The 23,723-nt window shown below is 39.8% G+C and overlaps 2 long non-coding RNA genes and 1 pseudogene across 3 annotated transcripts; 2 read left to right on the forward strand and 1 right to left on the reverse strand.

Annotated features, from left to right (window-relative positions):
• On the reverse strand, positions 1-7,921 carry LOC134756877 (uncharacterized). Its single transcript, XR_010130249.1, has 2 exons — positions 1,237-7,921; positions 1-68 (listed from the first exon to the last, which is right to left on the reverse strand). It is a non-coding gene; the product is annotated as an uncharacterized lncRNA (long non-coding RNA).
• Positions 7,922-13,118: 5,197 nt separating this feature from the next.
• LOC134756878 (uncharacterized) lies at positions 13,119-15,992 on the forward strand. Of its 2 annotated transcripts, none has more exons than XR_010130251.1 (3): positions 13,119-13,455; positions 13,875-14,006; positions 15,742-15,992. It is a non-coding gene; the product is annotated as an uncharacterized lncRNA (long non-coding RNA). The 2 variants fall into 2 exon arrangements; XR_010130250.1 differs by lacking the exon at positions 15,742-15,992 and adding an exon at positions 14,235-15,190.
• A 4,188-nt stretch (positions 15,993-20,180) lies between these two features.
• The window catches only part of LOC115935769 (kinesin-like protein KIF27), a 38,148-nt pseudogene continuing 34,605 nt past the window's right edge, over positions 20,181-23,723 (forward strand).

A 23,723-nucleotide genomic window follows, 5' to 3' on the forward strand; every position in this document is an offset into this window, starting at 1 on the left:
CTTGAGGGGCTGGATTAATTTTATTCATTTTCATTTGCGGGCTGTAGTTGCACTTCACTGTCTATCCTCTAGGAATGAAAAGGAGTGAGGAGTTATCTGAGTTCAAATAACTGATAATTTTCATAATTTATAACTATTAAAGTCAAAGTTTTGTTGTTACTTTCTAGCATGCTTTTTCTAGATGGGAATAATGGGAACAGGGCAAGGTATTTTAATACTGAGGAGTTAATCTCCTTTTGAAATTCCCATCACCTGGGAGGGTTGGACAGCATCTGAATTGTTCCATTCAAGGCCTGGGGCTAAGCCCATCCGTTTCACTAGACATTTTCCAGGCTAGCTCCAGGTGTCACCAGCTGTTAGACATGACTAGAATGACACAGGCTGTAATTTTATTAATAGAGTACATTAAATGATATTTTCTAAACCAAACAGCCTTTAAAAAACTATTTATGAATCACTACCCTGCATTTAATATCAAAATCCTATTTTTCAAATGAAACACAAAGTAATTAGGAGGGAAATTACTATTTTTGTTACATAGCAAATATTTTTGTTACATAATCTTACTTTATCAAATAAATGCTTTATCAAATAAATGCTTTATCAAATGAAAGCACTTTGAAAATTGAAGCATCATATATGTTTAAGATTAAATTATAAGTAGGTTTTCCATACGGTTGGATGTCAAAATGGGATAACTGTTTGGCACACATGGTTGTTTATTTTATATAAACAAATCATAAGACATCTTCTAAACAAATTCTCAGTTTTAGTTATATATATCTTCTAAACAAATTCCCAATTTTAGTTATGTATGTTTCAACAGTATAAATAAGAGTATTCTCTGGGAAGATTAATGTGAATTCTAGCAAAAATATTTTAAAGACTTGCTGAATCTATTTGTATAGGCATAGAAGTGCTTCATGACTATTTCTTTGATTTATGAGTGAAAGAGGATGTTTTTTACTGGATCTTTGGCCACCAGTTTTTGGCTATTTATTACTTATTTTTTTAGTAACAGTTACGTTTGTGAGCTATTGAACTATGGCTGGAAAATAACTTTTCTTAAAACTGATAAGAATTTTAAACTATTTTTCCCCAAAGACACTATAAAACAAGAAGTTAATTTTTTTGCACATGTATAGGTATATGATCAAATAAAAAGAAATCAGTCCTCATTTAGCATCTGAGACTTTTAGCTCCTAAATACAACAAGTGTATTAAATTTAACATTACCACAGTGGTCTCTCCTTCATAAACATTCAGAGGGAAGCTCGTTCCCCTTAGTTTGCAAGTATCTGCCAGTGTAAGGAATATTTTGTCTCTAGATTGCAGCACCTATGACCTGAGCAGCCAAGGAAAGAGAAGGTCAAGACTTTAAGGGTAATGGAACCTGCAATCATAAGTATTCTAGTGGATTGTGAACAAATAAATCAGAAAAGAAGAATACTAACATACAGTTTTCCTGAGTTACCTTAAGTGGTATGAGGTATTCTTAGAAAGGTTTATTACAAAATTCAGTATCTCCCATAAGAAAGGAAGCTAGGTTTAAGCATTTGATTATGTGAGTTTAGTTGGCCCTTCACCCTTCAAGACATGGGCCAGTACTGTGGGGTTTAGTTCTTATGTGGGAAATAATCTGTACCTCTTCCAAAGGGTGGGCTGGTAGCTAAAGTTATTTATTTCCTGAAAATATAAAAAAATGGCATCTATATGTAAATGCTAAAATGTAAAGATGGAAATTTCTACAGGCTTTTAATTTATAGGCATTTTCCTGCTTTATATTTTCTATCAACCTTTATATTTTTGCTGATAGAGTTGAAAACTAAAAGCCCTATCCCTCAAGGAACTTATAGTCCAGTGATATTACTTATGGAGAGAGTAAAGCAGGGTAAGGAAATAGAAAATTAGGGGTGCTTTTTCAGATGGAAATAAGTTTCTGAGCTCACATATATATAAAGCTGTTAAGAACTACATGTAAACATACTGATCAAAAAATGCTCTTCTAATGTATGCATGCTCAAAAGAAGCAAGTATCATAAATTGTATCTGAACATGGAAATCACATCCAACCAGCTTTGATGGAAGGAGAAGACACTTTACAGTTTTAAGTCTTACATTTGGGTCTTTGATCAATTTTGAATTAGTTTTTGTACATGGTATGAGTTAAGGGTCCAACTTCATTATTTTGCATGCAGATATCCAGTTGTGTCAATACAATTTGTTGAAAAAAACTATTCTTTCCTCATTAAACTGTCTTCATACATTTGTTGAAAACCAATTGACCACACAGGTTTATTTCTGGACTCAATTTTATTCCACTGGTCTATATGTCTGTCCTATGACAGACTGTACCACACTGTCTTGATTATGTAGTAAATCTTGAAGTCAAAGTGTGAATCCATAAACTTTGTTCTTCTTTTCCAACATTTATTCGTTATTTGGGGTCCCTTAAGTTTCCATATGAATTTTAGGACCAGTTGTCCATTTCTACAAAGAGGGAGATGGAATTTTGATAGGAATTGCATTGAATCTGTAGATCAATTTGGGGAGTACTGCCATCTTAGCAATATTCAGTCTTCCAATCCATGAACATGGGCTGTCTTTCCATTCTTTTAACCATGTTTTTTACTTTTCAGTGTACATGTCTTACACTTCTTTGGTTAAATTTATTTCTAAATATTTTATTCTTTTTGATGCTACTGTAAGTGGAATTGTGTTCTTAATTTCATTTTCAGATGGTTCATTGCTAGTGTCAAGAAATACAACTGCTTTTTATATATTGATCACTATTTATTTTTAGTGGATAGTAAATTGGTTTAAGAACACATGCCATGAATCAAGAAACTTAGGTGGTGCTTACCCATACAAACTAATTTAATGAGCAAAAACCCCAACTACTTTTTTGTTGTTGTTGATAAAATTTTAGCTGGTTATTTTTAAGACTGTCTCTTTAGGAATTGTTTCTATTTTATTTCTAGGTTAAGGGTGGTATGAGCACAGTAGGTCATTTGGCATTTGTAGTCTATAGTATGAGATCTTTCCTATAAGTGAAACACAAAGGAATAATCCTGAGCAACCCATGTCTCTCTGTATCTTGAGAATACTTTCTATATATTCTTCAATGCTATATACTGTATTTTAAAGATTAATTATAATGCTGACTAATTTATTCAATAAACTTCTGTGTGCTAGGTTTCATGCTGAGTGCTAAATGCTAAAAGAAACAAAGCTTAATAAACCACAGATCCATCCACCAAAGAACGTACAGCCTGTTGAGGAAAGACAGACAAGTAAACAGGCAGTTACATTTGAGTTTGTTCATTCAACAACCATTTGAATGCGAACAATGAGCCTGGCACTGTAGTGACATACCAGTGAGTAAAACAGACCCGGTCTCTGCTTTTAAGGGGCTCACAAAGTAAAGAGGAATATAATGACTCTGGTAAAAATATAGAGGGTACTGTGGGAGTATGGAGGAAGGGCATCTAACTTTTAGGGGTAAGGTAAGTGAGAACACATGGTATTTGGTATTCTGGTTCCTGCACTAATTCGTTTAGGATAATTGGCCTCCAGCTGCATCCATGTTGCTGCAAAGGACATGATTTCGTTGTTTTTTATGGCTGTGACTATTTCTCCTGGAGGTTTTTATCCCTTTCTTCTTCTTCTTAGTTTTTTTTTTGTTTTTTTTTTTTTGAGACGGAGGCTGGTGTTTTTGATCAGGTTGAAGAATTGTTGAAGTTTAGTTACTATATGCAATGACCTTGGAACGATAAGAGATGGTTGGAGAGTGGAGGCTTGAATTAAATTAGAGGAGGAGCTGTAGTTACCAGTAATATTACAGTGTAAGGAATGCATATGAGAATGGATAATTGAGGTACCAGAGGGTACGAGATCCTTTGAAGGGAGGTCAAGGAATTGAGACACAGTAAGGATTTTGAAGTGAACATCCACATAGTTATATATATCTATTATACATACATACATACATACATATATACACATACCCCTCACAAAGAATTACCACAAGAGTGATTCCACAATAGTGTTGTAGTAGTGAGTAGTTTTGGAGAGAGTGATAGTAGCCCTAGTACTAAAATCTTTAATCTATGAGTGAGGGGTTGAATTCTTCAAATTAGGCTGCACAGGGACATCAGTGGTTTAGTATGTTAAACTCTTGCAAATATCACATTTCATTAAACAGATGCTTTTACGTTTTATGTTGCTAAAGTGAGATTTCTAATTGCTTCTCTCCGACCTCTCAAATTACGATGGTAACTGCCTTCTTTTACAGGAAATGCCCATCTGTCTGTATTATAAACCAGACACATGCCAGCTTTTCCAATTTAAATGACAGTGCTTTAAAACTTGTCATAGACTACTCTGTCCTACCTCCAATGTGTATTTCAAGTAGATACATCTACAGATGCTAGCTCTGCCACATCAAACAATGCACAGTGAATGTTCAAAATCTACATTAAAAACCTCGGTTATAAAGAGCTAGATACCCTGTTTTACATGATGTGATTATTACACATTGCATGCTTGTATCAGAACATCTCATATACCCCATAAATATATACATCTACTGTGTACACACAAAAATTAAAATTATTATTATTTTTGAGATGGAGTCTTGCTCGGTCAACCAGGCCGGAGTGCAGTGGCACAATTTTGGCTCACTGCAACTTCTGCCTCCCTGGTTCAAGCAATTCTCCTGCCTCAGCCTCCCGAGTAGCTGGGACTACAGGTGCCCACCACCACACCTGGCTAATTTTTTGTATTTTTAGTAGAGACAGGGTTTCACTGTGTTAGCCAGGATGGTCTCGATCTCCCAACCTCGTGATCTGCCCGCCTCGGCCTCCCAAAGTGCTGGGATTACAGGCATGAGCCACTGCGCCCGGCTCTTCCTTCTTTCTTAAGTTGCTTAGTTTTATCTCTCTCTCTCTCTTTTTTCTGAGACTGGATCTCATTCTTTCACTAAGGCTGGAGTGCAGTGACGCGATGATAGCCCACTGCAGCCTCAATCTCCCAGGCTCCCACCTCAGCCTCCTGAGTAGCTGGGACTACAGATGTGCACCAGTACTCCTGGCTATTTTTTTTTTACTTAAGGTAGAGACAAAGTCTCACAATGTTGCCTGGCCTGGTCTCAAAACTCCTGAGCTCAAGCCATCCTCCTGCCTCAGTTCCCAAAATGTTGGGATTACAGATGTGAGCCACCATACCTGGTGGTTGCTTAGTTTTCTCTATATCTATCACCATTACATCTCCGTATTTTCCACCAGAGTTGTGAAATTTTGTTCAAAAGGTTCAGACATATTAGGTAATCCATCATTTCCATTTTCTTTTCTTGGAGACATCCCTTCTAGAGCCTTCCATCCTCTAGTGTGCTCTCCAGGCCTGCTACACAGCTGACTTCCTGGAACCTTCCTTCACCTTCACCTAGGGCAGGGGTGTCCAATCGTTTGGCTTTCCTGGGCCACACTGGAAGAAGAATTGTCTTGGGCCACACTGGAAGAAGAATTGTCTTGGGCCACACATAAAATAACAATAGCTGATGAGCTAAAAAAAAAATCACAAAAAAGTATGTTTTAAGAAAGTTTACAAATTTCTGTTGGGCCACATTCAAAGTCATCCTGGGCCACACACCACGGGTTGGAAAAGCTTGATCTAGAGAATTCTCTTTGTTTTCTGCTTTGTTGGAGTTCTGGTTTACCAGATCCCATGTTTTTCTGTTTCTCTTTTTCTCTTTTTTGAGACGGACTCTCACTCTGTCACCCAGGCTGGAGTACAGAGGCATAATCTCAGCTCACTGCAGCCTCCGCCTCTCAGGTTCAAGTGATTCTCCTGCCTCCGCCTCTCAAGTAGTTGGGAATACAGGCATGTGCCACCACATCGGCTTTTTTTTTTTTTTTTTTTTTTTTTGTATTTTTGGTGGAGACAGGGTTTCACCATATTGGCCAGGCTGGTCTCAAACTTCTGGCCTAAAGTGATCCACCTGCCTCAGCCTCCCAAAGTTCTGAGATTACAGGTGTGAGCCACTGTGCCCAGCCACATGTTTTTCTGTTTCTTGATATACACCTTTACTTGGATGGAGTGCTCCTTCCAGCAGTTTCCTGAGTGAGAAGAGTATATGGAAGTTAAAATTTTTGTGAATTTCTTGATTTTGACATGTTTTCTGGCTTTCTGTACTGCTTTTATTTCCTCCAAGTTCTTTTTTTTTTTTCTTTTTTGAGACGGAGTTTCGCTCTTGTTTCCTAGGCTGGAGTGTAGTGGCGTGACCTCAGCTCACTGCAACCTCCGCCTCCTGGGTTCAAGCAATTCTCTGGCTTCAGCCTCCCAAGTAGCTGGGATTACAGGTGTGTGCCACCACGCGCAGCTACTTTTTTGTATTTTTAGTAGAGATGGGGTTTCACCATGTTGGCCAGGCTGGTCTCGAACTCCTGACCTCTGGTGACCCACCCACCTTGGCCTCCCAAAGTGCAGGGATTATACCACACCTGGCCTCTAAAGCTCTTTTTTTTCTTTTCTTGTTTGTTCATTGTAGGTTCTGTCTTTCATGTAAGGAGGTTTCTTCAAATAAATGGAGATCATCAACTGTTCACCACATTTAAGAATGAGGTGATATCTGGGCATCGTGGCTCATGCCTGTAGTCCCAGCTACTTGGGAGGCTGAGGCAGGAGGATCTTTATTATTATTATTATTATTGTTATCATTATACTTTAAGTTCTAGGGTACATGTGTACAATGTGCAGGTTTGATACATAGGTATACATGTGCCATGTTGGTTTGCTGCACCCATCAACTCGTCATTTACATTAGGTATACCTCCTAATGCTATCCCTCCCGACAGGCCCTGGTGTGTGATGTTCCCCGCCCTGTGTCCAAATTCTCATTGTTCAATTCCCATCTATGAGTGAGAACATGCGGTGTTTGGTTTTCTGTCCTTGTGATAGTTTGCTGAGAATGATGGTTTCCAGCTTCATTCATGTCCCTGCAAAGGACATGAATTCATCCTTTTTATGGCTGCATAGTATTCCATGGTGTATATGTGCCACATTTTCTTAATCCAGTCTATCACTGATAGACACTTCGGTTGGTTCTAAGTCTTTGCTATTGTGAATAGTGCCGCAATAAACATACGTGTGTGTGTGTCTTTATAGTAGCATGATTTGTAATCCTTTGGGTATATACCCAATAATGGGATTGCTGGGTCAAATGGTATATCTAGTTCTAGATCCTTGAGGAATCGCCACATTGTCCTCCACGATGGTTGAACTAATTTACACAGGCAGGAGGATGATTTGAGGCCAGGAGTTTGAGGTCAGCCTGTGCAACACAGAGATACCCCATCTATAAAAAACTTGTTAAATTTGTATTATTTTTAGAGAGGGTCTCACTCTGTTACCCAGACTGGATAGTGGTGCAATCACAGTTCACTGCAGCCTGAAACTCCTGGCTCAAATTATCCTCCAGCCTCAGCCTCCCAAGTAGCTAGGACTACAGGTGTGTACCACCAGGCCCAGCCAATTTTTTATTCTTTTTTGTAGAGGTGGGATCTCACTATGTTGCCCAGGCTGGTCTTGAACTCCTGGGCTCAAGTGATCCTCTCACCTTAGCCTCCTAAAGTGTTGGGATTACAGGTGTTAGCCAGTGCGCCCAGCCAAAATTTTTCAAATAAAAGAATGAGGCAATAAAATGTTGATGAGAGCCTCTGTAGGTACAATCAGGGATTGCTGACTATTGGGCTGACTGTAAAAGACAGTCAACAAGCCACACTCTTCACCATGGGATCCCCAAACCTCAATATTTGGAGACCTCTTCTCTTGGAGCAGCTGGTTTTCCCCTAAGAAGCTTCCAGTCTCTTGACAGGATCCCAGCATTCTAGGATCTGAATTTGTGAATGAAGCTGGGGGAAGGGGTCTGCCTTATAATTTAATATGCACAACTTCACTTAATTCTGCTTTTCTGTGTAGTGAGTCATCCCTGTCTTTAGCTCTGCCTGGTGCCTAAGAGAGCTCTGAGTGAACCTCTCCAGAAAGTAAACCATCTATCTTCCGGTGAATTTGGGCAGCATGGAATGGAGTAGGGAATATAGGGGAGGCAGGATCATTCTCTTTAGAAGACATTCACAGTGAATTCTCCTTTTTAGCCTTGCTCTCCTTCTGCTTTCGGAGAGAAAGCAGCTCTAGTTTTAGAGCCTTTCCAGGGTGCTGTGACATGGATAGGCTCACTTCTGGCTGGTTCTGCCTTCTCCCAAAAGCTGAAGTAGTCACTTTGGCAGCTTTGGTAAGTCAGTGATCACTCATCCATCTGCTTTCCACGTTTCTAAATTTTGTTGGCATTTTATTCAGCCGGGATCTCTTTCCCTGTTTGCTTTTTCTTTATAGATTTATATCTTTTTTATTCCTTTACTATCATTTTAATGAGGTCTCTGGAATAAGTGGAAACAAACGTGTGTTCAATGCACTATGCTTAACCAGGAGTCCCCTTGCCACTGGGTCTTAACATGTACAGATGCAATGAACATTTTCTAAGTAGGAAAAGTCCACGTATAGTTAAAGCAATTCCATAATAATTAGAAATAAGTATGATAATAGAATAACCATACCTAACTTAATGCTTATATGTACTTGTAGTCTTTAGAATGGTTGTGTGTGTGTGTGTGTGTGTGTGTGTGTAACGTGTCTTATCCTCACAATAACCTCATAATTCTACCCCTAGCAGTCTTATATAACATGGTACATCATTTCCCAAGCTACAGATAATCTTATTTTCCATTTTTCAGGTATTTAGCCAATCCCTACTTACTGTTAACTTAAGCTATAACTGAAGTTTTAATTTTTTAATTTTTAATTTTAATTTTTGGGCAGGGTACTGTGGCTCATGCCTGTAATCCCAGCACTTTGGGAGGCTGAGGTGGGTGGATGATGAGGTCAGGAGTTCATAACTAGCCTGGCCATCATGGTGAAATCCCGTCTCTACTAAAAATACAAAAAATAGTCAGGTGTGGTGGCATGCACCTGTAGTCCCAGCTACTCGGGAGGCTGAGGCAGGAGAATTGCTTGAACCAGGGAGGCGGAAGTTGCAGTGAGCCAAAATTGTGCCACTGCACTCCGGCCTGGTTGACCGAGCAAGACTCCATCTCAAAAATAATAATAATTTTAATTTTTGTGCATACACAGTAGATGTATATATTTATGGGGTATATGAGATGTTCTGATACAAGCATGCAATGTGTAATAATCACATCATGTAAAACAGAGTATCTAGCTCTTTATAACCGAGGTTTTTAATGTAGATTTTGAACATTCACTGTGCATTGTTTGATGTGGCAGAGCTAGCATCTGTAGATGTATCTACTTGAAATACACATTGGAGGTAGGACAGAGTAGTCTATGACAAGTTTTAAAGCACTGTCATTCAAATTGGAAAAGCTGGCATGTGTCTGGTTTATAATACAGACAGATGGGCATTTCCTGTAAAAGAAGGCAGTTACCATCGTAATTTGAGAGGTCAGAGAGAAGCAATTAGAAATCTCACTTTAGCAACATAAAACGTAAAAGCATCTGTTTAATGAAATGTGATATTTGCAAGAGTTTAACATATTAAACCACTGATGTCCCTGTGCAGCCTAATTTGAAGAATTCAACCCCTCACTCATAGATTAAAGATTTTAGTACTAGGGCTACTATCACTCTCTCCAAAACTACTCACTACTACAACACTACTGTGGAATCACTCTTGCGGTAATTCTTTGTGAGGGGTATGTGTATATATGTATGTATGTATGTATAACAGATATATATATAACTATGTGGATGTTCACTTCAAAATCCTTACTGTATCTCAATTCCTTGACCTCGTTTCAAAGGATCTTGTTCCCTCTGGTACCTCAATTATCCATTCTCATATGCATTCCTTACACTGTAATATTACTGGTAACTACAGCTCCTCCTCTAATTTAATTCAAGCCTCCACTCTCCAACCATCTCTTATCGTTCCAAGGTCATTGCATATAGTAACTAAACTTCAACAATTCTTCAACCTCATCAAAAACACCAATTCAGTCACTCTACCATCTTTCCACCATTCTTCACTCCTCTCATAACTTTACTTCTTACCACTTCTGAAATTATAAGGCCTCCTTTGCCTCTACCACCACCAACTCTGCCCTTATCTTCCCCTTATACTTGCCTGGTCAAATCTCAGTCCTGGTTACTGCCAAAACTGCCTACTCAGTGCCTGCACATGAGCAACTGAATATGGCTAGAGAAAATTGCATAACCAAGTGGCTAGCCTCACTATAAATTCATGACCACTTATTCAATGGGGCTCTTAGTAATGCCTGGAAACTTTACCATGTTCTTTAGTCAGTTCACTCTCCCTCACTCATAAACTCTGATTTCACCTCCCTTCTCTCTTTTTTTCTCAATACTTTCTGTTAAGGACTACATTACCTAGAGTAGGCTAAACTGCTATAACAAATAGACTGCAAAATGTTATGGCTCCAACTCAATAGAAATATATCTTGCTCACATAATTAGGTGTCCAGGTCAGTGGGTAGCTGTCCTTCATCCAGGCACCTTCTTTCTTGTGGCTCTGCCAACCCCAGACGCTTGTGGTCATCTGCATAATTGAATCAGAGTCACCGTGTCCAGGGTCCAGCTGGCAGAAAGGAAAATGTATGAAAGAGGCACAAGTACTCTCAAAGTAAACACCTTGGCCTGACAGTGGCAGACATAACATCTCCTCATGTTCTATAACTTAATACTTGACAATATGCAACTGAAAGAGAGGCTGAGAAAAGCAGTCTGTGTTTTTCAGGGAGAAGGGGAGACTAAATTGTGATGGACAATTAGCAGTCTGCCAAAATGATCTTGCTCCTCACTTTGCTGAGAAAATAGAAGCAACTGGAAGAGAACTACTTTCTCCCACTGTCCAATCTATCTACTTATCTCGACATGTCCCATATACGTGGGAACTGGGGAAGATGGGATGGATCCCTAGACTAACCTTGACCAGAAAGGGGATCTTTCTTCCCAGGCTTTCAATGAGGACAATGTGGTCTCAAAGACCCTACTACCTAATCACAAAGTGCAAACATACCTTCTTTCCTTGTGCTTTTCAACCTCTGTGGTTTTGGATATTGTTGAGCAACACTCCTTCCAGCCCTGTTTTTGTGAAACTCCAATTTACCTTGTCTTGATGATTCTGCATTACCCTATTCTCCTCCCATTTTCTGCTCCACCCCCTTTCTTTGCTGGCTTGGCTCACCTAGATCAGAGCTTCTCAAACTTTTTGATGTGGCACAAATCTCTTCAGGTTCTCGTTAAGTTGAAGATGCTGGTACAGCAGGTCTGGGGTGGAGCCTGAGATTCTGAGTTTCCAACTAAGGTCCTCATGTCTGTGCTGCTGGGCCACTGACCACGTTTTGAGTAGCGAGACTCTGAAGAGGGTGTTTTCCAAGATTCTGACCTTTGTTTTCTTCTTTTATCTCACAGCAATATCACTCCTAGGCTGATTATTTATGAGTCTATTTTCTAGTTCAGTCCTCTTTCCCATATTACAAAACCTTTATTTCTAACTTATTAGTGTCCATGTCCGTCTGGCTGTCTTGACAACCCTTTGAATTCTTAAAATGTCCAAATCTAAACTGATCTTCTCTCAAGAAGTAGTTCCTTCTCCTTTCCTTTGTAATTGTCTCTTTTCTCTCTTGCAATTATCTAGAAACTCAAAACCTCCACTTTCTTTGATTTCTCTTTGCCTACCCACAATTAATCAATCAGTTAGCAAATTCTATAGATTCTGCATGCACATCATCTCTCAACTATGCTCTTTTAAATTCCCCTGGCTGTCCCTTTAGGTCAGACTCATCATTACCTTTTACCTGGCCTACAGTAGATCTGTCAGTTTTTCCACCTCTGATTTCTGCTTCCCTTCACAGATAAATCACTAGCATAAAGAAAAAAAAAACCTTCCTTTTCTTCCCCCAAACTTCTGAACCATAAAAACTCAAAATACTGAATTAAATATAAATTCATCCATTTGGTATCTTAGGCCCCATACTCCTTTGTCTTTTCTACCTCTCAACATACCCTGGAGTCTTTGCTCTTTCCCCAACACAACTTTCACTGATTCGCCTTCATATATATTCTCATGCTATCCCTTCTTGCTGTAAAACTCTCCCTGTCTCCTTCAAGGTCAATCCCAAATGCCTACTCCTTCATGCTGCCTTTCTTTCCTTATCCCCAAGACAGATATACACGGTTCTTTGATTCCCGGCAGTACTCTGCCACTTTTCACGTGGCACCTATCATGGTTTGTCTTTTATTGTCTGTTTTATCTTTGTTTTATTCCTTACTTCTTTGAAGGCAAAGGTATCTTCAACTCCCCTCTAACTCTGAAGCATCTTACCTGTGGGGCGTCTATTAGTTGAATCAGGGGGATTTATGGAGATAATGGTATGCGCTGGTAAGCTCACAGAATTGGAAGCCAGTACAGCTGGGTGCCGGCTCTGCCGTTTATTAGCTGTGAGGTTTTGGGTAAGTCACTTAACTTCGCCTGTAAAATTAGTCCACTATGACCTGATGGAGAACCAAGGGAGATAACGTCAAAGCGCCCTGCAACTCTACAGGGAACTGAGCAATGTTAGTTATTTTCCTTACAGAGATCTGATGCACTCTTGCTACTGGAATCTTGACTTGCAGGACCATCCCTACTTCATTGCCTGGAGGTCGAACCCCAAGTTGCAGGGAACCCAAGCTACCAGGTCCCACTGCCCTTTTCCACTCCAGGGCCCTCTAACTGCTCTCCGCATCGCAGGTGATCCTGCCTTGCTGCGGCGGAGTGGCCTAGAGTCTCACTCCCTCGGGAGGCCTCCCTCCTTCCACCCGCTTGAGGAGAGCCCTTCTCTTCCCTGTGACCCCGAAGACCGTGGCGCCGCCGCCTACGTGAGGCGTTTGGACCCTGCCCGGCCCCCGTAGCTCCCCTTCTCCAGCAGGTGGTTCTGGTCCTCTCCCCCAACTCGGGCGCTCACGTCACCGGCGAACCTCTAACCAGCGCCAGCGCCGCTACCAACCGCGAAAATAAACAAACCCCCGCGCTCGGCGGACGCGCCAGGCCCCGCCCCTGCCCCCGCCCCCGCCCCCGCCCCGAGGCTCTCACGCCGCCCCCTCCGCCCGCCCGCCTGCTCGCACCTGCGCTCTTCCCGCCCCTCACCGCGGCCTGCAGCCGCGCTCACCGCCGCGGTGCGCCCAGGCGCCCCGGGACCCGTTAGTGCCCAGCCTGCGGGCCGACCGCGACCCCCGCCCGGCGCGAGCCTGCCCCCAGCTCTGCCGACACTTGACCCAGACCAGTCCCAACGCCCAGTGCGGCCGCCCGGGGAGCCGCGGGAGAGGAGGCGGCGGGGGGAGGAGGGAGAGGAGGGCCGAGCCGGCGGCCTGGGAGGCCCGGTGAGTACGCGGAGGCGGGCCCGCCTCGCGGGTGTCCGCTCCGGCACCCCGGAGGTGTAGGCAGCGGCTCGACAGCGCTCCCCTCGGCGCCCCGGCCTCGGGTGGCGGGGACTCGGCCTGAGGCGACGGGCCCCACTGGCCGGAGCCGCTGGGCGGAGGGCGCGGGAGGGCCGGGGGGCCGCGGCCGGGCCGGGGGGCCGCGGCCCGACGCTCGGCGCAAGGCTCGGGGCGGCGGGGAGGGACTCGCACCCGACTCCCAGGCGGGCGACCGCTGAGCCTCCCGAGACCCCGTGGGGGCCGCTCGAGTGACAGGTGCCACCGTCCCCTCACCGCCGCTGGCGCCCGCACTCCCTCCCGGGGAGCCGGGCGCTCGGAAATTTCTGGAGCAACGACCTGACACGTTGTTTTCTCCCTTTCAGGTTTTGAAGCCGCTTCTCTGCCCGAGTTAGGTTTCGCCCAGCGCAATTTCTTTCTCTATGTACTTTGCGAATAAGTTTCGGAGCATCGGTTAACAGCCTATGGGTGAAATTTGGCTTTCATTCATGAATGAGGTATAGTGAATTACTTTTTGAATATAGTGCTCCTCCTCCTCCTCCCCCGCCAGCTTTTGAAAAGTGATTTTTTTTCTCTTATTGTTTGGAACAGCCTTACCGAATTTTTGTCAGATCTCGAGCATTAAGGTGCTTCATAAATATTGAACAGTAACGACAAAAATAGTTTATCAAATTGGCTGATTGCCTTTTCTCTTCCTCCTCTTTTTCACTCTTTCCCTTCGCCAGATTTTTCAGAGTAGATGCTAATGCTTTCATTAGAAGGACTAATGAAAGATCGTCTGTCTTATACTAAAAAGCCGGAGACACTTTTCTTCACCATTTAGCATTGCCTGTTGTGTAGTAAATGTGCTTGGGATTGTAACTGGAATCACTTAATAAATGTGACTTGTAGCTATAAAAATATTTGAGAAGCTTTTTGGCAAATTAAAATATTAAAGATCTTCATACAAATCTAGATTTCTTTTCTCAACAGATTTATAACACTATAGTAGCTTCAATTCTGGAGTAAGAGCAAAACCCAGAAGTTGACCAAAAGAACATTGTGGGCAAATAAAAATACATGTGTTTTACTCGTGGGAGAATCCCTCAGGTCCTCACTGAGTACCTGCTTGTATTTTTTTGTTTAACTTTCTTGGCCTACAGAAAGTGGGAGCTGCAGATTGGAGAGGGGTCTCAGTACTTAACTGTGAGGAAAAAATGGAGTTTGGGGCATACCCATTGGGTTTACATCACTTACAGTAAGTGTGTTTGGAGCAGAGTTTTAGTATGCACTTCACACTTGCTGATTGTGAACCCTATTTTTTTTTTTTTTTCCCTGAGGCGGAGTTTTGCTCTTGTTGCCCAGGCTGGAGTTTAAAGTATGGAAATATTACAGAGGAGGGAATGTTTGACTTCAGGAACAGGTCAGAGAACGCTTCATAGATATGCTGGCACCTGAGGAGGATTTTGAGGAATAAATGGAAGTTTTCAGTGGAAGAGATAGATGGCATTGTAGATAAAAGAGAACAGCATAGTTGAAGATATGAACAAGTAAACTGTGTGTTCAAGAAATTTCAAGTTGTTTTTTCTTGGAGTACATGCAAAATCTGAAGAAAGAGGGTTGCTAGAGAAAGCCCTAACGTATGCTATTACATTTAATAAGTCAAATAGTTGGCTTTTTGGGTATGAAGTATATGTAAAATAGAGACTTATATTTTTGACACTGCTGCCATCTTTTTTTTTTTTCTTTTTCTTTTTTGACAAAGAGTCTCAGGCTGTCACCCAAGGTGTAGTGCAGTGGCACAATCACTGCTCACTACAGCCTCGACCCCCAGGCTCAGGTGATCCTCCCAAGTAGCTGGGACCACAGTCATGCACCGCTATGCCTGCTGACTGTTGTACATTTTGTAGAGAAGGGGTTTTGCCATGTTTCCCTGGCTGATCTTGAACTCCTAGGCTCAAGCAATCTGCCCACCTCAGCCCTTCTAAAGTACCAGGATTACAGGCATGAACCACCATGTCTGGCCTGCTGCCATCTTAAGTTTAATAGTTTTTACTAGTGGTAGTCATTACATTATGGAAGAGAGTAGAAGATATATTTATGGTGAACTGCCTGCATATTGAGAATGTGTGTTTATTTCACATTTTGCCCTGAAACATTTCTGTTTTTAAAATTATCTTGTGAATTTATTTTGTCTTCCTTCAACTATGCATTATCCTTGAAATTAGTTTTATCATTTATTTTATGAGATAGGGTTTTGCTGTGTTGCCTGGGCTGGTCCCAAACTCCTGGACTTAAGTGATCTCCTGCTTCAGTCTCCCAAGTTGCTGAAATTACAGGTGTGCACCACTGAGCCAAGATATCCTTGAAATTATTTTTAAAAGGAACTCAAAGGGAAGAGGGGAAAAATGTAAATAAAATAATCATTAGATTTCTGCACCAAAAACCTGATTTGTGTAGTATTTTAATATGTAAATGTTTAATGTACAGTATTAGCCACCATATTCATAGACTAATGTATGTAACTTAATTGGCAATCCATTGTATTTTCATTTGCATTGTATGCCTTAATTATATTATGTGTATATAACTGTCTGAGCATAGAAGCATCTAAATTTTAAAGACCAAGTGTATTTGAAAGAGAAAAAGTATAGAGAGGGAGGGAGAAGAGCTGTGTTTGAATATATTTATCCTAACATCTCTTAGATGTGACTGTATGTGGAGATGCAGAAGTTTAGGACGCCAAGACTGAAGGAATACTAACCCTAGCCATGACCTGAAATATAGTATCTTTTAAAAGCCTAATGTTTTCGTAGTCTTCCTATTTATTTCTTCTTATCAAGATTAAAAAAAAAAGTTACGGAGGAATTCCCGGATTGCATAACATGACTATCTTTTTGAAAATTCTGAAAAATTAGTTAACGAGGATAATGTTCTCTTAAAACATATTAGTCTTCAATAGTTGCTGTCTGTCATTTGACTTGTCCATCACTGATGTGAATGGCCAAAGGCGTCTCATTGTCAATTCTGACCTGTAGTTGCCCTTTCTAAATTTTGACACAGGGCAAAAAAATCAATATTGTATTGATTACATTATGCTTAACTTTTTCAACTTGAGTATAGATAACCATTTTTTCTTTTTGAGATTTTTTTTTTTTTTTTTTTAAGAACTAATATCATTGTAGAGCCGGGCATGGTGGCTCATTCCTGTAATCCCAGCACTGTGGGAGGCTGAGGTAGGAGGATTGCTTGAGCCTAGGGGTTCAAGACCAGCCTGGGCAACGTGGCAAAACCCTGTCTCTGCAAAAAATTAGCCAGGCATGGTGTCACGTGCCTGTAGTCCCAGCTACTCCGGAGGCCGAGGTGGGAGAATCACCTGAGACCAGGAAGTTGAGGCTGCAGTGAGCCGTGATCACACCACTGCTCCAGCCTTGGTGTGGGAGTAAGACCCTGTCTCAAAAAAAAAAAAAAAATATATATATATATGTGTGTGTGTGTGTGTATATGTATGTGTGTATATATATATGTATATAGTCATTGTAGAATATTTGGGGAAATAGTAAAAACTATAGAAAGGAAAATAAGCATAGTGAGTAATCCCATGCATTTCTTTCTTCATTTTGGTATGTGTATGAATAATAGACATATTTACAAATTGGGGATTATTTTCATATTAAGTTTTATTCCCTTCTTTCATTTAAAATTACATTTCCTTCTCTTCTACTTCTGAAGTACTGGTCATTGTACCTTTTGACATAGTATGTAGATTTCTGTCAAGGCTGTTGCAGTAGATGATGTGTTGATATGTTGGCTATTTTTTTTTTTAAGTATAGCATAGCACAGATGATTGAACCCTTCCAGTTGTTTCATCTCCTATCCCCTTAGCTGCAGATTAAGTAGTGCTATTTTTTGTCTTTAATATTTACTGTTATGTAAAGTATAATATAATGGGAAGTGACTGCCACTGTCTTACTCTTTTTGCACTTTACCCTGATCAAACAAGGGGTCATTAAAGGAGCATTTCCCCCTTTCCATTTTACCCTTTTAGAAGTTAAGACATGTTAACACATAGGTTGCTGATGTGACATAGCATAGGTAGCTGCTTTACCAGAAAAATAATTTTGTCTTTTGAGTGTTTGTCATTGGTTCTTTTCTTGATTAACAGTATTTGTCATAATACTTTGTTTGCTTTGTGTTTCTTTTGTTACTTTTTTTCATTCATTCAAGAAACATTTAGTATCTATTGTATGCCCACTATTTAAGATATAGTCTCAACTGTGACTCTTGGGTTTCTGGTAGATAGGTATTTTCCCTGGTAGACAGGTATTTTCCTTCTGTAGTATGTTATGTGTAATCTTTAGGTCTTTGACTCTTTTCAGTGGCTGACCACTCACCTACTACTGAATGCCTAAAAACTTTTTTATTTCAAAGATTAAAGCCTTAGCTTGTATAGGGGCCAGATGTTGATAAAGTTTCAAAACACTTTGCAATGGAGTCAGGCATGCTTAGTCAAATTTTTAAATAGTTTGTACCAATTCTCCTATGCCTCATAGCGCCTCATGGCACATTTCAGTCTAATAAGAATAGTAAGAACACCCATAAATGCTTATATAGTCATGTGCTGCAATAACTATGTTTTGTTTTGGTCAATGATGGACATATATAAAGCGGTATTTTTATTGTACCTTTTCTTTAGATATACAAATACTTACCATTGTGTTACAGTTGCCTCCAATACAGTCACAGGCTGTACAGATTTGTAGCCTAGAAGCAAAAGGCCATACCATGTAGCCTAGGTGGATAGTAGGCTGTACCAGTTAGGCTTGTGTAAGTACACTGTGTGATACTCATACAATGATGAAATCACCTAATGATGTATTTCTCACAACGTATCCCCATCATTAAGTGATGCTTGAGTATATTGAATGCTTCTGGCTACTGTTCTAAGTGCTTTATATATTAACTTATTCAGTCTTTACAGCAACTCAAGAGAGATCAAGTAGGTTGCTCAAGTACTTACGTTAAGTAGCAAGTTGGGTGTGATGGGCATTCTGGCTCCAGGTCAGTGGTCTTGTGCTGGTGCTCCCTGCCATTTGCCTTTTGCATTACAGACATAAAGAACCAGAGGCATCTCATTCTCCCAAAACTGGAAAGAGATTTAAAGGTGTCTGTATTGAACTAGATGGAAAAAAATGTGAAAAACGTTTTTGTTATAGTATAGGATAAGTAAAACATAATATAAATTTATAGGAAAGATACTAAATGTTGAATTTCTATAAAACTTCAGACTCTTTTCAGGGTTTCTAATGAGAGAATTGTACTTGCTTCTGTGAACATTAACTTTTCATTTTAAAATCAGTTTATCCATGAAATAAGAATATTCAGTTCCTGATCTAAACTTTTAAATAATGATTTCTTAGAATTGAGTGCCCATTACAATTTCATTTGTATGAGTAGGTGATAAAAACAATTTTTACCTAAGCATTCAGTAATTTACAACAGTTGGAATTATTTTTAAATAATCTAACAGCTCTTTTCATCAAAAATGTAATAGAAAATTTCTTGTGATAAAAATGAAAGGATTTGGGGCAGTTGAGGTGGCTCATGCCTGTAATCCCAGCATTTTGGGAGGCTAAGGCAGTAGGATCACTTGAGCCCAGGAGTTCGGGACCAGCTTAGGCAACATAGGGAGACCCCACCATCTCTATAAAAAAATAGAAGAAATTAGCCAGGCATGGTGGCACACACCTTTAGTCCCAGCTACTCAGGAGGCTGATCTGGGAGAATCATTTTAGCCCAGGAAGTCGAGGCTGCAGTGAGCCATAATCATGTTACTGCACTCCAGCCTGGGCGACAGAGCGAGACCCTGTCTCAAAAATAAACAAATGAATAAATAAGCGAATGACAGGATTTCAAATTCAATTGACCTTTCTAATTTCAAGTGTTTAATGACAAAGCTCTAGGTGACAGAAAGCATATGCATTGTTTGAGCAGTCACCTTGCAGCTAGATTTGATGCTGAAAATGCATGTCACTGGCAAATGGGTAAAAATATAATCAATATAGAAATTTAAGGCTGTTGCTTTAAGGAAACCTTGCTCACTAGATTTTGGGCTCCCCCATTCTTGACTTGCTGCTTATTCTACTGTGTGCCTTGCTGTTTAGGCACCTTGAACATAATCTTCCAACAGTTTCACAAGCCTGTCTTTGATAATGGGTAGCAGTGCATTCTGCAGTTGTCTGATGAGGTAGATTACTAGGACTTGGAGCACTTCCCTTTTCATAGTTGACATAACTCCAGAGCAGCATGTGCAGGAGCTACCCACTGAGGAGCACTGGATGAGGTTTCTTGTATCTGGAAGTGACTGGAACAGAGGCTTTTACTTTTTCAGGGGTTTCCTGGCTGCCCCAAGGCCTAAGGGAAACTTTATCTAAGGATACCCTGGTAAGATAGCTCTGCCTTATGCTACAGAAAGAAAATTTCTATGAGCCTTGGAGAGATGTTTCAGAATAGACATTTATGAATATTTAACGCATGCAAATAATCCATATATGAAATTCACAGTTTTCATATCAGTCCTAGAATGGTAAGAAATTTTTTTGTGTAAGATGTAAGTCTTGATAAGGCTTCAGTAGCAATCTGAAAATCTCAGCAGCTGAAAGCAGCAAAGTTGCTTTCTTGCTCAAGCTACCATGTCCACCACAGGTTGGTAAAGGGGCTTTGTTCATTGTGGTTCACTGCGTTCCAGCCTAGACTCCATCTCAAAAAACAAATAAAAAAAGTGTGTACAGTTCCTTACTTATCTTCTTGCCTTAATTTTCTAACTCCCTGGTTATTTAATATTTAGATTAATGAACTGGGAAACATTATTACTGTAGAAATAAAGACGCAATGGAATCCCATGTACTTACCACCTAGCTTCATCATTTATCAACTCATGGACCCCCCACCTAGATTATTTTGAAGCAAACCCAAGACATACTATTCTGTCTACAAATTTAGATGTATTTTACAAGACAGGTTTACTCTTTGTAACTATGTTGTATTGAAACAAAACCTGTTGTAATTGACTTTGCTTTAGAAGGTGGTTAGTTTATTGGGATACAAGGAATCAGTAATTAAAATTTGCTTTTTATTTTTGTTACACAGGAATCCAGATCTTACATAAGATGGAAGTCTCTCACACTAGATACTGAACATTAAATAGAAAATCTATTTAGTAAAATCTAAGTTGCCATAGAAGAAATACCAGTAAAAGTTGCTGTAAGAATTAGACCTCTGCTTTGCAAAGAAGTTCTTCATAATCATCAAGTTTGTGTGAGAGTTATTCCAAACAGCCAGCAAGTTATCGTTGGGAGAGATAGAGTCTTCACTTTTGATTTTGTTTTTGGCAAAAATTCCACTCAATATGAAGTTTATAACACATGTATAAAGCCCCTAGTGTTGTCACTCATTGAGGGCTATAATGCAACTGTTTTTGCCTATGGACAAACTGGATCTGGGAAGACATACACCATTGGAGGGGGCCATATTGGTAAGATTCTCATACTCTTTGACTTTTATTTGTGATGCTGGAAAGAAGCTAAAATATGACCAATACTTGACACGTGGTAGGTATTTAGCATATTGATTGAATAGTGAAGGAATGAATCATGTAATGTGATCATAAGATCATCATCTTTGAAAGATTTGTTTTTAAATATTGAAGTTTCATTAAGCAATCTAACTTAGGATTATATTTGCTTGAGGAAAGAAGTTTAAAATAGTTTTCAGTGGTCAGCCCTTGTTATCTTGAACAGAATTTAAAATAGAGATAAATGAGTTAACATGATCAGATTTTGCATTCTTTAACAAGCCAGTTATAAATATTAAGAGTCCCGCAATCAGGACTTAGGGACCGTAGGAAAAATTTATTATGTAAAGTATCTTTTTTTTTTCAATATTCTAGCCAGATTTCTTTTTTAAATTCTGAATATTTTAGGACAATTGCTGCTGCTTGTAATTATAGTTTGGAAAAGATGGAATCATAGGATCTCATATAGAGCTGAAGGGAACCTTGGAAATCATTTTAGTTAAGTGTCTGGTAATAGAGTGGGGGAATTGACAGCCAAGTCCTCTGTTAAGATTGTTTACTGTATTTATATTTTTCCACTAAAAACAAACTTTTGAGTAGTGCACATATGCATCATTGTCTAAAGTTTTTGTTAGTATTCTCTGTATGAATAGTGACTCTCAATATATTTCTATTTTCATATTTCACAAATGTAAAATATATGGCTTTCAGAAACTCTTCTCTAGCTGTTCAGATATGAGCTGAAACAATAAAAAAAAATTTTTTTAAAAAGAAACTTCTCTGATTACGTGCATGGATGGGAGGTGGCTCAGAGAGTGGTTGTGTAGTTTCAGGAAATCTTTATTCCAAAGATTAAAATGGAGGAGCCTTAAGAGGCCAATACTCTCCAACTAAAAGAAAACAATCTATATTCTGCAGGATTAGGAGATCACAGATACTAGATTGTTTCAGCATCTTACAATAAAAAGAATTCAGTTTTTCTAGTATAAATTGTGGCTTTTCTTTAGGATTGTAGGGTATTTTTTTTTGATTGGCAAATGTTTTATAATCCTAATGACCCATTATGTGCTTTATACCAATAGGAGTTATAAATGTTCAGAAGCTGGTGACTTAATTATAGCTATACTTTCTTTTTTATTATTAAGAGACCATGAGTACTATTTTAATTTTGTAAGGGAAAAAGTTATTGAAGTTATCTGTTGTCCTAACATTTTAATTGCTCTAAAATTCCCTCTATCAGAAGAAATGGAGGACCATTAAGAACATTTTGGATGGTGTTTTCTTTCTACTTTTTTTAAATTAAAGAAATATTTATTATAAGAAGGATTGCAAGTGATGCATAAGAAATTAAACAAGTGACAGCTCCTCTCACCCCAAAGAAATAAGTTTGATGCATATTACTCACTTGTGTAGTTTTTTGGGTTTTTGTTTGTTTAATGAGATATTATACCTGTGATTCTGTAACTTTCTTTTTGCATTTAACAATGTAAAATATCATTTCAGACCAGGCGCGGTGGCTCACGCCTGTAATCCCAGCACTTTGGGAGGCCGAGGCAGGCAGATCACTTGAGGACAGGAGTTTGAGACCAGCCTGGTCAACATGATGAAACCCTGTCTCTACTAAAAATACAAAAATTAGCTGGGCATTGTGGCACGTGCGTTTAATCCCAGCTACTTGGGAGGCTGAGGCAGAGAATCGCTTGAACCTGGGAGGCAGAGGCTACAGTGAGCCAAGATCATGCCACTGCACTCCAGCCTGGGCAACAGACCAAGACTGTCTCAAAAAGAAAAAAAAAAAGTTGGATTTATTTTTTGATGTTTTAGTGAGCATTTTCTGTTTCCCAGAATGTCTCTATAGGACACCAATTCTGGGTCAGCTTTTTGGTTACTGACCATGCAAATAATGTTTTCTTTTTCCCCCTCCAGTGAATATTTATTGAGCATCTGCAGTGTCTGGGTTACCATGCTGGGCACTAGGGCAGAATGAAACTCTCTTATTTTAAAATGTATTTTACTTTATTTTAAAAACCTTTTTGTAGAGACAGTCTCACTTTGTTTTTTGTTTTTGATTTTGCTTTGAGATAGGGGCTTGCTCTGTCACCCTGGCTGGAGTGCAGTGGCACAATCACAGCTCACTGCAGCCTCAACCTTCTGGGCTTACGAGATTCTTCCACCTTGGCCTCCTAAGTATCTGGGACTACAGGGGCATATCACCACTCCCAACTAATTTTTTTTTTTTTAATTTTTTTTCAAAGACAGGGTTTTGCCATGTTGTCCAGGCTGGTCTTGAACACCTGAGATCAAGTGATCCGCCCTGCCTCAGTCTCCCAAAGTGCTGGGATTACAGGCGTGAACCACCACACCTGGCTTTATTTTTAAATATGATGCTTATTTAGCTAATATTCATTTTCCTGCTTTTCAGAACATTGGAATTACCTTTACAAGGTATAGCCTTTTCCAAAAACTTTTATGTACTCTTTAAATACCATATAGCAGCTAAATGAGAGTTGTTGAGGTATAAAACTTTGCAGGTTTTCTTTTGGAAATGGTTTATTTCAGGAATATAAGACTAACATTGCAAATTTTATATTCAAGTTATCAAAATACATATTGGAGCTTTATTATAAATATTTGAAATTAAGCTTTTTGATACATCTTTTAA

Source organism: Gorilla gorilla, chromosome 13 (assembly GCF_029281585.2).
Source record: "Gorilla gorilla gorilla isolate KB3781 chromosome 13, NHGRI_mGorGor1-v2.1_pri, whole genome shotgun sequence".
Classification (NCBI taxonomy): domain Eukaryota; kingdom Metazoa; phylum Chordata; class Mammalia; order Primates; family Hominidae; genus Gorilla; species Gorilla gorilla.